An 18,422-nucleotide genomic window follows, 5' to 3' on the forward strand; every position below is an offset into this window, starting at 1 on the left:
TTGTTACATGCTTTTTATGCATCTATTGAAATGATCATATGAGTTTTATCTTTCATTATGCTAATGTGGTATATCATGTTTATTGATTTATATATATGTTGAGCCATCCTTACATCCCAGGGGTAAGTCCCACTTGATCATAGTTCATATCTTTTAATGTATTGTTTAATTTGGTTTGCTAGTATTTTTGTTGAGGATTTTTGCATCTATGACCATCAGGAATATTGGCCTATCATTTTCTTTTCTTACAGTGTCCTAATCTGGCTTCAGTATGAGGGTAATTCTGTCTCGTAAAATGAATTTAGAAGTGTTCTCTCTTCTTCGATTTTTTGGAAGAATTTGAGAAGGATTTGACATTAATTCTTTTTAAAATGATTGGTAGAATTCACCTGTGAAGCCATCAGGTACAAGGCTTTTCTTTGTTTGGAGTTCTGTGATGACTTCTTCAATCTTCTTACTTGTTGATTGGTCTGTTCAAATTTTCTGTTTCTTTATGATTCAGTCACAGTAGGTTGTATGTGAAGCCATCAGGTATTAGGCTTTTCTTTGTTTGGAGTTCTGTGATGACTTCTTCAATCTTCTTACTTGTTGATTGGTCTGTTCAAATTTTCTATTTCTTTATGATTCAGTCTCAGTAGGTTGTATGTTTCCAGGAATATATTTCTTCAAGGTTACCAATTTGATGCATATAATTATTCACAGTAGTCACTTATGATCCTATGGTATCAGTTCTAATATATCCTCTTTCCTTTATAATTTTATATATTTGAGTTCTCCCTTTTTATTATTTGTTAGTCTAGGGAATATTTGTCAATTTTGTTTTTTAAAAAATAATCATTTAAAAAGACAACTTTTAGTTTTGTGGATCTTTTCAATTGTCTTTCTACTTTCCAGATCATTTATTTCTGCTCTGATCTTTCTTATTTCTTTCATTCTACTAACTTTGGCCTTAGTTTGTTCTTCTTTTTCTAGTTCTTTGAGGTATGCTATTATGTTGTTTATTTGAAATCTTTATTCTTCTCTTGGTATAGGCATTTATTGCTATAAAATTTCCTCTTAGAACTGCTTTTGCTACATTCCATAAGTTTTGGTGTATTGTGTTTCCATTTTTATTTGTTCCAATATAAGTTATGATTTTCTTTTTGGTTTCTTCTTTGACCCATTGCTTGTTCAGGAGTGTGTTGTTTGTTTCCCACATATTTGTGAATTTTGTAAAATTCCTCCTTTTATTGATTTCTAGATTCATACCATTGTGGTTGGAGAAGATACTTGATAAGATTTCAATCTTCTTAAATTTATTAAGACTTGTTCTGTCATCCAACATATAATTTCTCTTGGAGAATATTTTGTATGGACTTGAGAGGAATCTGTATTCTGCTGCTATGAATGGAATGTTCTGTATATGTCTGTTAGGTCCATTTGGTCTATAGGGTTAATCAAGTCCACTGTTTTCTTATTTATTTTCTGTCTGGATGATCTATCCATTGTTGACTGTGGGATACTGAAGTCTCCTACTATTACTATATTAGGGTATATTTCATCCTTCAGTTCAGTTTGCATAATACAGAATATTTGCTTTATATATTTTAGGTGTTCCAATGTTGAGTGCATATATATTTACAATTGCTATGTCTTTTTGATGAATCTACCCCTTTCTCATTATATGGTGACCTTTTTTGTCTCTTATGACAAATTTTGACTGAAAGTCTATTTTTTCTGTAATAAATATAGCCATCCTGCTCTCTTTTGGTTACAATTTGCATGGAATCTCTTTTTCCATGCCTTTATATGCATTCTGTGTGTGCTCTTAAGGCTAAAGTAGGTCTCTTGTAGGCAGCATATTGTGAAAGCTTGCTTTTGTTTTTACCCATTTAGCTGCCCTGTAGATTTTGATTGGAAAACTTAATCCAGTTACATTTAAAATAATTATTGAGAGGTAAGGATTTACTATTGCCATTTTGTTCTTTTCTGTTTTACAGTTCCTTTGTTTATTTCTTCCTCTCTTGCTGCCTTCCTTTGTGATTTATTGATTTTTGTAGTGGTATGCTTTGATTCCTTTCCCCTCATCTCTTGTGTACCTACTACAAGCATTTTCTTTGTGGTTACCATGGGGCTTTCATAAAACATTTTATAGTTATTATAGTCTATTTTAAACTAATACCAACTGAACTTCTACTAACTTCAAAGTTCAAAACTTTATACTCTTTCTCCCTGACCATATTTTATGCTATTGATGTCACACTTTACATCTTTTTATATTGTGTATCCATTAACCAATTATTGTACCTATAATTATTTTTAATACTTTTGTCTTTTAACTTTTATACTAGAGTTAAATGTGATGTATATGCCACCATTCCATATTAGAATATTCTGAATTTGACTATATATTTATATTTGCTGGTGAGTTTTGTGCATCCATATGTTTTCCTCTTATTACTTAGTGCCTTTGTATTTCAAATCAAAGAGCTTCCCTTAGCATTTCTTATAAGTTAGGTCTTATGGTGGTGATCTTCCTCAGCTTTTGCTTGTCTGGGAATGTCATTGTTTCTCAATTAATTCTAAAGAACAGCTCTGCCAAGTATAGTATTCTTGGTTGACAGGTTTTTTTTTTTTTTTTTTTTTTTTTCCTTTTCAGTAGTTTGAAAGTATCCCACTCCCTTGTGGCTTGCAAATTTTCTGTTGCGACATCTACTGATAGCCTTATGGACATTCCCTTGTATGTAAGAAGTCTCTTTTTTCATGCTGCTTTTAAGATTCTCTTTGTTTTTGACTTTTAACAATTAAATTATAATGTGCTTCAGAGAATTCTTTGGGTTGCTCTTGCTTAGGGTTTGGAATATCTGTAACCATCACAAGACTTGAGAAGTCTTAAGCCAGAATTTCTTTAAGTAAACTTTCCCTTTCACTCTCTCTTCTCCTTCTGAGACTCCTATAATTTATATATTCATATGCTTGATAGTGTCCCATAAGTCCCTTGTACTTTTGTTACTCTCTTTCATTCTATTTATTTATTTATTTATTGCTATTTTCTTTTTCTTTTTTTTCTTTCCTTTCTTTTTTTTTTTTTTTTTTTTTTGAGACAGAATCTCACTCTGTTGCCTGGATTAGAGTGTCATGGCATCAGCCTAGCTCACAGCAACCTCAAACTCCTGGGCTCAAGCAGTCCTACTGCCTCGGCCTCCCAAGTAGCTGGGACTACAGGCATGCATCACCATGCCCGGCTAATTTTTTCTATATATTTTTAGTTGTCCAGCTAATTTCTTTCTATTTTTAGTAGAGACAGGGTCTCGCTCTTGCTCAGGCTGGTCTCAAACTCCTGAGCTCAAATGATCCGCCTGCCTTGGCCTCCCAGAGTGCTAGGATTACAGGCATGAGCCACCACAGCAGGCCTTTTGCTATTTTCAAATGACCTGTTTTCAAATATGATAATGCTTTCTTCTGTGTGACTGAATCTGCTGTTGAAGCTCTCAATTGGATTTTTCAGTTCTGTCATTATAGGGTTCAGTTCCAGGATTTATGCTTTGTTACTTTTTATGATATCTATTTCTTTACTAAGCTTCTTCTTTTGTTCATCCATTGATTTTCTAATTTTATTTGTCTATCTGTGTTTTCTTTCATCTTATTGAGCTCCTTTAAGATGATTATTTTGAATTCTTTGACAGGCAATTTGTAGATCTCTATTTTCTGTGGTCAGTTACTGGAGATTTATTAGTCTCCTTTGGTGGTATTATGTTTGCCTGATTCTTCATTATCTGTGAAGAATTGTATTCATGTCTATGCATTTGAAAAAGCAAACACCTCTTCCAGTCTGTACAGACTGGTTTTAGCAGGTAAAGACCTTCTCTTGGGTGCCTGGGCTAATGAGATTTCCTTTAGTATTATATCTGAATGAATTTGGAGCTGGGTCACATGGCCACCGCTAGGATCTGGCATTGGCTGACATGTTACGAGGGGCTCAAGCAAGCCCCTCTGTCTGGTTCCTGGATGAACTGGCTCACCTCTAGGAACTTGGTAGTAGGGTTGGCTCTGGTATGAGGTTCCACTACAGAATCTACAGATGGCAGACCTGTTACCAAGTGAACAGATGGGTATGGCTTCTTCTGGGTCTGTAGGAGGGCTCCTTTTGTGTTATTAGGTGGTTCCCTGGGTAGGACTGGTCCAGGACCATGGCTAGCAAGACTAGAACTGAGTCACAGGGTTGCTTTAGTGTTCACAGCCAACACTGTGGTCTGGAGGCCTGGCTCTAGGTGCATATATAAGCATGTCCCTAAGCTGGTCCCCGGGGGGGAAGAACTGCTCCAAAACAACAGCTGAAAGGAGCTGGCACCAAGTTACAGGGACTTTTCAGGATTTTCTATGAAACGAAATTTAGCAGGTCATAGATAGGCATGTTCTCCAGTGGATCTTTAGGCAGGCAGGACTTCTCTCAGAACACAGATGAGGGGAGTGAGAGATGAAATACAGGGCTGCTTCAGGGTCCAAAGCCAAAACCAAGGTCATTAGCCCTGTTGCCCAAAGGACAAGGGGTGCTACTCCTCCTGGTTTGCTTGGCAGGTAGTTCTGGTGACAGGACTAAGACCAAATATAACTATAGACAAGTCCACAGGGGGACAGGACCATTTTCTGGGTCTGGAGCTGGGAACACAGTCAGCAAACATGCCACCTGGGCATGGGTCTGCCCTCTCAAAATGACCCTCCTCAATCTTAGACTCCACCAGGGTTTTGCAACCTCCTACCTAAATCCCATAGAGCCTCCACCAAGGCACTTTTATCCATGAATGGCTGCAAAATTATTACTGCTGTGGGGGAATATTAGTGTGGAAGTTCCTACTCTGCCATCTTGTGGAATAATTTTAAATAATCATGGTGATAATATTCTATTCTTAGTTTAGATTTTCTTATAATATTCTTATTATAGATTTTAACAGAAATGCTGCTTCTGCTTTACCATTAAGGTTGTTAACTTTCATTGGAAATAGATTGCTATTAGTTAGCTGTTGTTCTACTCATAGTTATGATTGAAATGTTGAATTTTATTGATATCTTTTGACTGTTAATAATATGATGTTTTTCTTGTGTGACTTATTGAAGTTATATAATTTCACAGATGGCCTAATATTAAAACTATCATTGCAATCTTCTACAAACTAGTTATTATTGGAAATTGATTTGTTAGGATTTTATTAAAAATTTTTACATCTTTCTTTAGGAGTGATTTCAGTTTGAAATGGGATTTACATAGATTGTAAACATCAATTGACTAATTTTAAATATTTTTCTATGCTATTGAATAATTTAGGAATCTTGGAAATTGTCTATTTCTTAAAATTTTGGAAGAATCCTACAGTTAAAATCATCTGAAATCCACACAGTTTTAAGAATTATGTTGCCATAAAAATGAAGGAGAAGGGAGATGCCATGGCAGCTATCTGTAGTTCTAGCTACGTGGGAAGTTGAGGCAGGAGGACTGCATGAGGCCAGAAGATTAAGGCTGCAGTGAGCTATGATAACACCACTGCACTTCAGCCTGAGCAACATAGCAATATCCCATCTCTTTAAAAAAATAAGAAAGCTCTCTATGTACTGACGCAGAGTGATTTCCAGGTGATGTTGTTAAGTGAAAACAAAATAAGATGTAGAACAGTGCAGGTGTTACCTTTTGTGTAAGAAAGAAAAAGAAATGTATTATATGCTATAGAAGTATATAAAATATAGCCTTATTTTGGGGGAAATATACACATATACACACACTATATATATTTATGTAGTCTATATAATTCTATTATATTACAAAATATAAAGATTTAAGAATATATACATATTTTTGGGGGTAAAAACAAAAAGACAAACCAGATATAAAAGAAAATTACTTTATAGGAGGTAGGAGGAATGGGGTGAAGTGGATAGGGATGGGAATGAGACTCTCCAAGTACACCTTCTTGCGTAATTTTGATTTGTATAGTTATTATTGAAAGCATAAAATTAAATCAAGAAAAAGAAATAAACCAACCAATTGAAACTGACACAAATGAACTTATTTGAATGACAAATTAATAATATAATTATATGATACTATAATTACTTTGAGTAACTTAATAAACATAGTACTTTGACTTGGCAAGATATAGTCTAAGGATAAAAAATTGGTAAAGAAACATTCATTTTAACTTGGGAGGTTTATTGGTATTGTATATTTATATCATAATTTTAAGACTATGACATGTATTATTTAGAAGAAAGCAAATAAGTAAATATATTAATACTAATATATTAATGCTATTAGGCATCAAGGTTTTCCAAGTAAAAGAAAAGGTAGTACAAACATAAAATTGTAAAAGGTTAAGATAAACTCCCTTATATTGGCTTTGAATTGAAAATACCCCCATAATATCCTGAACTAAAAATAAATAAATAAATAAATAAGAAATGTCAACATCGTCACTATGAACTTGTGATTTAAAAAAAAAAAATTTATTTGCTAGCTCTACATAAAAGCCAAGAATACATGATATTCCATATCTTCTTGGTCTCTAGTATACATTTCTAGTGGTTTCTAAATACCATTACTTACCAAAGAAATCATGCCTCATTGATGAAATGGTGGACTCCAGGGGGCAAGAAAAAGATAAGATGAGCCTGGGACATCTAATTTTTCCACAAGCCAAAGATGTGCTAAAGGCCCAAGCAGTTATGTCAAAGGGTCACCAGAGTCAATTCAAAGTGACTTCTACTAGCCAACTTTGAGCATCAAAAGGAATAATAACTGCAAATAATCGTAGCATGCTGAACAATTTTTTAAAAAAATCATAAATCCTTGGTGGTATTCATAATGAAAGGATAAGAAGAGAGACAGAGACAGAAATTGACAGAGATGGGCAGAGACACGCAGAGAGACAGATGCCAGCCAGTAAATGTTGAGGGAATACTAGAAATGACAAATCACCATTTTGCAAGCCCTAATGTAATGACTGAATCCAGAAAAAGTCATTAACAGATGTTAAAACAATTACATGAAAAGCTGTTGGAGAACAGAATATACTCCCTACGGCCATACCACCCTGAACATGCCAGATCTTGTTGGATCTTGTAAAGCTAAATGAGGTTGGGCCTGGTTAGCAGTTAGATGGGAGAACAAAATATTTGCATGGTAAAATTACTCCCCATGGATTATTTGCTAATTACAAAGAGAAAATATGCCTTTATATTTTGATGTGTGCTAGTCATTCAAAAACAATTACCCTTGATCCTGTTTGGAAATTACATGTTGATAATTATCAATCTTCCATTGTTTTCAATCTGTTTCAATTATCCAATTTTCTTTGATTTATGTTTGGTAACTTATATTTTCCCAGGAAATAATTTATTTCACTCAGAATTTCAAATTACTGCCATAAATCACTGGGTCTCAACTAGAGGGGCATATTAACATCACCAAGGAATACTTTTTAAGTACATAGGCCGGGGCCACCGTTGGAGAGTCTACTGGTATGAAGCCCAGGCACATGTAATACATAAAAGCTGCCCCAAAAGATCCTATGCTCATCCTTGGTTAAGAACCACTAACAAAGATATTCTCTTTACATTTTTAATTTGTTCCATACTTTTTTCTTACTGTTCATTTTACTTTTTCTTTTTTATATTATATTGGTCAAAATCTGTTTATTTTATTAGCTTTTTGCTCCAAGCACAAGGCATTAGATTCATTAATTGTATTGTTTCTGTTTCCTAATTCAATGATTTCTGTTTTTGTCTTTATTACTTTCTTACACCAATTTTCTTTAGCACTATTTTTTATTTTGTGACATATTTTGTTTCTCTTAATTTTAGGAAATATATAATTTGCTCATTTTAACTTTTCTTTTTAATTAAAGTATTTAAAGTTAAGTAATATATTTAAACTACAGTGTAAATATCTGCTATTATATAATTTTTATTATTTTTCATTATTTTGTAGTAATCCTTATTATATTATATGCTTTCCTCTGTGGTTTAAAATTTTGAACCACAAATTAGAGGGTTCTCTTAAATTTCCAAGTGCTTATAGGCTTTCTTCTTTTTCCATTTAAATTTTCTTTTTGGTTTCTTCTCTTATTATACCATGCTTTAAAAGTGTTTTTTAAATGTTTTGCTTTTTCATTCTTCCATGAAAAGTGTTTTTTATAAAACTGTCATTGTGTTTCTAAGAGACTTTTAAAATATGTATATTTGGCTGCCAGTTATTAAATTCATGAAGGCTCATAATAAACATGTCTCCATTTGGGGTATTAGCTATTAAATACCAAACCTCCTCAACCTAGCCTCCAGGTCCTAGGCCACCTTCCCTGTCTGCCCTCGAGCCTCACCACCCTCCAGTCTTCTCTTCCCTCTACATTCCTATCACTCATCTTTCAGGTGTTCAAACACACCCTACTTTACCTACCTCAGGGACTTTGCACATAGGACACCTTCCTTGGATGTATCTTGTCCTAATACTTTATGTAGATAATACCAACTGTTTTCAAGTCCAAATCTAAATATCACTTTTTTTCCTACATTCAATCTACAATACACAATCTAAATTCAATACTCCTGTAACTGTCGTATGGCATCTGGTAACAGCTTTCCTTCCTAGTACTGATCACAGTTAGCAATTCTGTTTCCATTAGAATAGAATATAGTGTAGTATCTCTGTATAGTATTAGTCTTTCCAGCTAGTCTATAAGCTCCACAAGGTCATGGATTGTAACTGTTTTGCTCACCACAGTATCTCCATTTACTAGTACAGTGCCTGGTCCATAGTAGACATCACTTCTTAACATATATAAACATACATGGTCAAGAAACTCACCCACCTGACTATAATCTAGAAGAGGAGAGTAATTTAAACTGGGTCACTCAATTTCTAACAATGAAGAGAAATTTAAAATATATATATATGTTCCAATAGAAACAAAGCTAAGCACCTATTTCCTATTCTGATCACTGTTTCTCTTCTGTCCTGCTATGAACACACAAATAAATAAAGAATGTATCTAAGTATACGGAGTTTTAATGAGATTTATGGTCTAGTTTTACTGAAAATGTCTTGATTTGTATGACAGACAGAAATCATGCAATTTGACCTCTATTCTGTGTATGAACTTAACTGTTTACTTTCAGCTTCTGAATAACTTTTTCAAGGACCCATTCCCAGAAGAGTTTTTGGTCCTCTTCAGAAACTGGATCAATGATCCTAGTCCTTCCGTTAGCAAACTGAGCCTTCAGAAAATTGCCAACATGGCACCAGTTATCAATGAGGTATGTGTGTGGAATTTGTGTCTGCCAGCACCAACAAAGTCATGATACATAATTTTCATACTGCTCAATATCTTTACTGATAAACATTGATATTTTTCAGTTTCCATATAGCTTAAACAATATCAAAGCCTCGTATTTTATCAATCAGGAAACTGAGTTGAATGAAAAGGATATGTTACGTCAATTTAGTGGCTTTATCACTTTATTTATATTTTGTTACAGAAAACTATTCATTGCACTCAGAATTTATCACCATTGCTCTACATGAACACTCTTTTGACACTCTAAACCATACACAGATAACCTCCCTCCAACATACACACATACACATTAGTTTCTATCTCAGAACACTCAAGCTTTTTCTTCCCTGCCTAACACTTTCCTCCTGAACACATTCATATTCACATTTTTCTTCTTTTTCAATAATCAGCCCAAGTCAAGCTGCACTGAATATTTTGATCTCCAGCAACCTCATTCCTCTCAGAGCCATAACAATGATGAGCACTTACTTATATAATGTTTTATATCAGTGGTCCTCAAAGTGTGGTCCTTGAACCAGCAGGGCCAGCAGCACCTGGAAACTTGTTAGAAATGCAAATTGCCAATCCCCACCAGGCCTATGGAATTAGAAATTCTGGGAGTGAGACCAACCAGTCTGTGTTTTCAAAAGTCCTCCAGGTAACTAATGCAGGGGACAAGCTGAGAACCACTGTCTTACATTGTTTCGCACTGACTCATGTGAATGTTACCGAAAACTCGGCCACTTGTCCATGAGGCCGAATCAGAGGGATGAGGACAAATGGTTTGGGGAAGAAGGAAAAAGAGTTTACTTTGCAAAGGAGGAAAAATGGTAGATCTTCTCATCTCAAAATCCAAATTTTCCTGAACATAGGCAGAAATACAGAGCTTTTAAAGGGAGGGTTCTCAGTTTCAGGCAATTACTATTGTTAACTATTCTAATCTCCCATCTCAGCCAAAGACAAAGCCTGTGAACTCAGCAGCCCACGTTGGGGGCTGTGGCCACCTAGGAGTTTTAACAAAAGATTTAACCTGCCTCAGGGATGCAGGCCAGGCTGCAGTTCCCTAAAACAGTGGGGGAAGTTTTAAAGAGACAGAAAATCTTTTTGTGATATTCCCCCCCTCCCCCAGATAATTCCCTGTGTTACATGAATTTTTCTTGCTTTCTAAGTCAGTTGAATTTAAACATGCTCCTATGTTTTATATAATAACCTTAAATTTCAAAGTATCTTGCACAATGCTGACATTAAATCATTATTGATTTAATAATAAATCCTTGTTTATCTATTGAGCATAGTGTCTGAAAGCTTAAGCCTATCAGTGGGAAGTCAATGGGTTTATTAACAATGTACATCCTTTTAGTAAGCAGCAAGTTATTTCTTGCTTTGCCCAGAGCTCTTCTCAATGTTATCAACAACTGAAACAGAGATTCTGTATCAAGGCTAGCTAGGAGAGTGAAAGAAAAGCAGTGGAGAGTGATCTGGATTGAGATTTCACATACTATTGGTAAAGACTCAACTTTGCAGCCAGACACAAGTGGCTTCTTGCATTGACATAGTCCTTAATTCAATTTTTTTCTCCTTATTATTTTTTCTCCTTATTTGGCCTATAACATTTATTCATTTCGTCTACTCTTTTTCTCCCTACCTTTCTCTTCTTTTGTGTCTCCTTTTCATGTTTTTCCTTGCCTTCTATTCTGTCTGGCTCTGATCTGCAGTTGAGTCCCATGACCTGCCTCAGCTACTCAGCAATTCTCATGTCCAGACAGGTCACAACAACCAGCTCTCTGGAAATAAGACCAATTTTCCTGGTTTAAATATTCCCACCATGTCTAAGTTCAAGCTATCAAAGGGACACTACTAAACACGGAGTTGGGAAGAGATGCACATCAGCACATTATTTCTACCATTTGAATACATTACACATAACCTCAAGAGCATGGATAATAGTAAAATATAGCAAAAGAATTAGGAAGTGATAATTTTTTAGTATTTATTGCCATTGTTTTTATTTAATTCTAAATGTATATGTTTAATTTTCAATAATGGCTTGTTTTAACAATCAGCTTTGAAGATTTTTGACAATTTGACAACTGCCTTTTGTGAGCTAGCTCCAGCACACCATGATGTGCTGCCCAAACTCAGCAGTGTGTATATCAAATGCCAGTACAAGTCTTCTACTTCCATAATCTCACCATTTTCCTCCTTTTATATGTAGATAGAAAATGTCTGCAGCTTATTAATATCCATCCTGGATGCCTGCTTTTCCAAAGACAATACGGTTGTAATTCGGGCTTTGCTCACCCTCCGAAGACTTTTAGACAAACTGGACAAGGTGACCTACTCCACTTTGTGCAAAAGAATTGCTTCCAGCTACTGTCTTCTGATGGATCATGTGAGTTGCACAGTTAGATGTCTGAGATCATTAGGTTTTGTGGTTCAGTTGAAGCTCCAGTTGAGGCAATGATATTATATCACAGAAAAAGTTAACAGCAAATAGCCATTTTGTAAGAAGCCACCATTTCTTTTCCAGAGATAACAATATTAGATAAGTACTATTCTTCTTTTTTTTTCTTTAACTGCACTTTGAGAACCTGGAAAATTCTGCCCATAAAAAAGGAGAATCAAAGAACAGCCTCTATCCTTGAGATGAAAGAGGAATTATAGCTTAGTGGCTACAGATTGATTAACCCTGAATTTGGACTGTTTGGGTTCAAGTCCCTGTTCTGCCTCTTATTCGCTGTGAAATCTTGAACAAATGATTTCTTCAGTCTCTTGGTGCATCACTTTCCCCATCAGTAAAACAGAGACAGTAGTAGGTTTATCATGAGGATTAGAGTTGATATGTACCATACTCCAAATAAATGTTTGTTATTATCATATTTTAATTATAATTATAATACTTGAATTAAAATGTATTTCATCAGAAAATTGTGCATTTTGAAAATTTTCATTTTATGTAATAAATATGTTCCAGAAAAGTTGAATGACAGTAATATATTTTAATAAATAAGAACACTTTGGTAGCCATGGGAAATCCATGTATTTTTAGAGACTTCCATGAGAAGTTGTTTATGAACCAGAGAATTATTTCATAGTAAATTATCTTACCAGAAGTTATGTTTTTAATTATTCATATTTTAATGAAGAAGAGCATAATATTAACTTATAGAAAGAAAGAATTTGGTGGCAAAAGTGATTTTTATAAAGACAATGATAATAATAGTGGCTTAATTTATTGAGCACTTACCATGTACCAGACACTTTTCTAAGAAGTTTGCATGAGCTACCTTAGAAAATATATTTATGCCAAAGAAAATAAATATAAATCTCTAAGCAACTCTATTACTATTATCCAGTTTACATATAAGAAAACTGAGGCAAAGAGAAGTCAATCTTTGGCCAAGATCATACCAACTGATAAAGTCGTTGGAGTGTTCATATAAAAAATTATTTTCTAAATGAGATCATAAACATTTGCTTAAAACTGGAAGTTGATATTATATTTTTTAAAATTAACCTCTTCTGACTTGCAATTTTTCTTTTCCAGAGTCTTTATAATTCAATCACCTTCCTATTTGGCATAAGTAGCTCTTGGAAACCTGGTTGCATGCCAGTATGCAAAGAGGTCCCTTTGTTATTCAGTGGCAACTCTGCTAAATCCTCCAGCATTTGAATGCACTATGGTTACATTACTATAAGTATCTTTATAGAAATTATCCCCAAATTATACAGATTATTCTAGCTTATGCTTTCAGGGTGTTATTAAATACTAACCATCTTCCTGAATTTAAGAAACTCATTTTTTTTAATCCAACCTGTATTTTGGTAAATAAATTTTTTTAACCAGTTTAAATATTTCCCCAGCTTTATGAAGGCATAACTGAGACTTAAAAATTCTATATATTTATAGAATGTTAGGTCCAGAGCCGAGAGAGAGAGAGAGAGAGAGAGAGAGAGACATGAAGCCTCATGTGTAGCAAAATGCTGTTTATTTTGAGCATCTGGGTGCAGACGGGTGGAGGCCAAGAAAGGCGTCTACCCTGAGGGAGGGGAGAGCCTTGTATTTTGTAGAGCGTTTCTTTGTGGGGAGTGAGTACCTGGGCCAGAACAGCCACTGCAATAAAAATTCTTTAAACAACCAATTTCTGGGACCCCTGTGTCTGTCTCACCCTGCAGAGATAAGGGAAAGGGGCAGTTGCGTCCTTATCAGCGGGGACAGGAATGCCAGCATCTGCAGCCGTCTGTTAGACTTTACAACCTTGGGGACTCTCCAGATTTCTGCGGCCATTGTTTCACAAGCCTAAGTTTTCCATCAACCGCATTCCATCCTATATATACTTTTTGGGTTCCCACCTGGAACAAACCTAACACAGACTACAATGTAATTGTTTTGTTATATGTATATACTGTAAAATGATTAAATCAAGCTAATTAACATATCCATTGCCTCACATGTCTTTTTGTGTGTGTGGTAAAAGCATTTAAGAGCTAATTTCTTAGCAAGTTTCAAGTATAAAATACGTTATTATTAACTGTAGTCACCATGCTGTACATTAGAGCTCCAGAAATTATTCACCCTGTCTCACTGACACTTTGTGTCCTTTAGCCAACATTTTCCCCAGCTCCCACCCCAACCCCTCAGCCACTGGCAGCCACCCTCCTAACTCTCTGCTTCTGTGAGTTCAAACTTTTTCGATTCCACATATAAGTGAGATCCTGCAGTATTTGTCTTTCTGTGCCTGGCTGATTTCATTTAGTGTGATAAACCTCCAGGTTTCTCTATGTTGTCATAAATTACAATATTTCCTTCTTTTTAAGGCTGAAGGGCACACTATTGCATACTTATTCCACATCCTCTTTATTCATTCTTCCATTGATGGGTTGATTCCATATCTTAACTATTGTGAATAATTGGTAAGCAAATCTTATTTTAAATCTTTTTTTTTTTTTTTTTGAGACAGAGTGTCCCTTTGTTGCCCTGGCTAAAGTGAGTGCAGTGTCATCAGCCTAGCTCACAGCAACCTCAAACTCCTGGGCTTAAGGGAGCCTACTGCCTCAGCCTCCTGAGTAGCTGGGTCTACAGGCATGCGCCACATGCCCAGCTAATTTTTTTCTATATATATTTTAGTTGGCCAGATAATATCTTTCTATTTTTAGTAGAGACAGGGTCTCGTCTTGCTCAGGCTGGTCTCGAACTCCTGACCTTGAGCGATCCACCCGCCTCGGCCTCCCAGAGTGCTAGGATTACAGGCATGAGCCACCGCGCCCGGCTTAAATCTTATTTTAAAAGAGGAGCTAACTACTTAAACCCAAGGTGAATCTTCTAAAATTAATGATAATTTCATATAATATATATGTATATATACTTATATTGTGTGTGGACACGTATATATATATATCCCATTGATTAAAAAAAAGAAGAGTTAATATTCTCCTCAACTGAGGCTTTTTCTTTTTCTGTGTGCATATTCCAGAGTAATGGAGGCGTTCAAAGCATAGCCATTCGACACTTTGGTGAATTACTTAGAGATATGTGTCAGTACACATGGATGCTGAACGATGTGATTGTAGGAGGCTTGGTGCCCCTGATCCTGTTTTTGGAGGATAAAGAGATAAGAGTAGTTGAAGTAAGTCACTTAATCTTGTTTTTCTTAATTTTATAGAGAATCACAATGTTTTATTATAACAGTGGATGCATAAATCCTCATTAACCTTTTTCTGTCTCACAGGCATGTAAACATACATTAGAAATCTGTATCTCACAATTAAAGTGGTCCATGTCATATTTGCTCAAAGGGAAAACTTACAGTTTTGAACTGGTGGTGCTCAGCATCTGTAACAATCTTGTAAGTGGCCCTACCATTTTTATTACCATAAGACTTACAGACAAAACTTAAAGGATATCCAAAGTGATGAAAAGCTTGGTGGGAATAAACGTAGATCTTGGAGAAAGAATGTGAAGGAAAGATCTTAAATGAGTGAATATAGCTAGGGCTTGAGATCAGAGGAAATTAGAATTTTCCAATTCCTCTTCCTCACATTAATCATTCATCTTACCTTCTTCCTCCAAACCACCTACTTTGAGCTATGAATGGGTATAAAGGTAGAAAGAGCATTCCAGATCACCAAAAAGAACATTGAAACTGCTTTGCCACTGCCTTGTGATCTGGCCCTCTGAACCCGAGCATGAACTGCAATAATAGACAAGTGGGGATGGAAGAATGCTAGCCAAAGGATGGTAACACAAAGTTGGATTTGAAAATCATAGCATAAATGGAATAATACCTGCAAGCAAAAGAGTATAGTTCACACATAAAAATCTCCAACTTTTAAATTGGTCCTGATTTGGTATAAACAACCAAGTTCTTTTCTCTTGAAGCCTTTCTGGAAGAAGCAATTGTGCTTTTTCAATAATTGAGAGAAGATTTTTTTTCCTTTTTATTCTCAGCTCACTACTCATAGGAACTATATTAAAGATTTGATATCTGATACTTTAGGATTCCTGGGCAGCTCCCGAGCATATCTGAGGAAAGCATCAACTATTTTAACAGGTAAGTAAAATTTAATTCTTATATCCTAATTTTTCTTAAAAGGTATAGAATAGGGAAGCCCCTTAAAATGTTATAAATTTTCTTTGTTTGTGATGGACAGCTCCTGGCATGGTGACATCTATGAAAAATAGAGGTTAATACATATGACAAGAATGGGGTTCTATTTTATAACATATAAAGTGAATATAGCTGTATGATTAAACTATATAGTGTGTTTGACAGGATGGATTTCAAAGTTTAAGATGGTGACAGATCACTGCTCATTATTCATTGCTTAAAAATCACTACTCAAAGAATAAGAATAATTAAAATATATATAAAAATATCATCTGCAACACAACTTGGACATCTGTCACCACAAACTACAACAGATAAGGGAGAACTACCAAATCCAGTAAAGTTTAAAAAAAAAAAAAAAAAGAGGGGGCAGGAGGGAGTTCAGGAAGACTGTAAGAGCAGACAACTAAAGTTTGTGATTTTGGACAAACCTGACCAGTTTTCCCCAGTGGATTCTCACTGTGGAGATCAAAATTAATAACCTCTTATTTTGGAATTCTGGACTTGGTAGTGAGTTTCCAACTTGGTAGTAGGATCTTCCCTTTACCCTATTTGGCACCATGGAGTAACAGGGGTGGCAATGAGTGAAGAAATACACAGTCACATCATACTTGCAGGGAGGAGTCTGTTAGGGGAGTTGACAAATTGAATTATGATCAGCACTAGAGCTCATGATCTGTGTCAATCAGAGTAACCACAGACACACACATGCACACACACACACACACACACACAGAGAAAACCCTGTGTCACAAAAACTTCATTTTAAACCAAAAAGAATTCCTGCTATTCTGAATTCAGCCCTGGAACTTTCCACAATAAACCTCTGTATATAACTATTGCAAGATTTAAAAATAAGTACTTTAAAAAAGGAAACAGCATTATCTTTCTGCAGAGGTACTTCAAGGGAAAAAGAGAGGAAAGAAGGAAGAAAAACAAATTTTAGACAATGTTTCTATAAAGCAGTTGAACACCAGGGTAAATATTTTTATGAATCCAAAAGTTTTTGAATTAAAGATCTGAAGTATAGACACAAGCACACAGGGAGTATATGATGGGATATTGGGAGCACATGAAAAATAAGCTTCCAAAGTATAGAGGGAAAATGTAAGAAAAAATATTTAACTATCATTATTTATAGCCAGCAAAAGAGAAAATATATATTGTTGATATCCAATAAGGGACAAGGAGTACAAGGGTTGAGAAATGCTAGCAAAATAAATGAAAACCAGCAAGGAAAAGTTTTTAAAATAAGCAGTATGGAGATACTTCAAAGAATTAAAAGTAGACCTACCATTTGATCCAGCAATCCCATTAGTGGGCATTTACCCGAAGGAAAAAAAATTATTTTATGAAAAAGACATTTGCACTAGAATCTTTAGAGCAGCACAATTCAGTCGCAAAGATGTGGAAACAATCTAAGTGCCCATCAATACATGAGTGGATTAGTAAAATGTGGTATGTGTATGCCATGGAGTACTACTCAGCTATAAGAAACAATGGTGATCTAGCACCTCTTATATTATCCTGGATGGAGCTGGAGCCCAGTCTCCTAAGTGAGGTGTCACAAAAATGAAAAAACAAGTACCACTTGTACTCATCATCAAATTGGTATTAATTTATCAACACTTATGTGCATATATGGTAGTAACATTCATCAGGTGTCGGGCAGGTGGGAAGGGGGAGGAGAGGATGGGTAAATTCTCACCTAATGGGTGCGTTACGCACTGTCTGGGGTATGGAGATGCTTGTAGCTCTGACTCAGGTGGGGCAAAGGCAATATATGTAAACTAAACATTTGTTCATCCATAATATTCTGAAATAAAAAATATATATATTAAAAAATAAATAAACTTGAACTAATTGATCAACACTTGTATGCACATATGGAAGTAAAACCCAACAGAAATCAAGAGGTGGGAGGGGAAGGAGAGGTTGGGTATATTCATACCTAACGGGTACAGTGCACACTATCTGGGTAATGGGCATGCTTATAATATTGACTCAAACTGTACAAAAGCAACACATGTAACTAAAACGTTTGTACCCCCATAATATTCTGAATAAAATAAAATAAAATAATAAATTTAATTTAATTAAAAAATAAAATAAAATTAGGGAACAATGATAGATAAGGAGATAGATAAAAGAAATGCAAATATACACATATAATATCCCTGAAGAAAAGAAATGACAATTACAACAGAAAAAAAGTCTTAAAGACATAATTTAAGAAATAATTAGCCAAGCATGGTGGCACATGCCTGTAGTCCTAGCTACTTGGGAGGCTGAGGCAGGAGGATCACTTGAGACCAGGAGTTTGAGGTTGCAGTGAGCTATGATCACGCCGCTGCATTATAGCCTGAGTGACAGAGTGAGACCCTATCTCTTAAAAAAAAGAAAGAAAGAAAGAAAAAAGACTTGATTAAATATACTGAGATGATAAATCATTTTTTAAGGAATATTTTATATAAAGTACAACATTAAGACACTTCCTAATAAAGTTATAGAACCG

This window comes from Eulemur rufifrons, chromosome 8, assembly GCF_041146395.1.
Source record: "Eulemur rufifrons isolate Redbay chromosome 8, OSU_ERuf_1, whole genome shotgun sequence".
In the NCBI taxonomy this organism is placed as follows: Eukaryota; Metazoa; Chordata; class Mammalia; order Primates; family Lemuridae; genus Eulemur; species Eulemur rufifrons.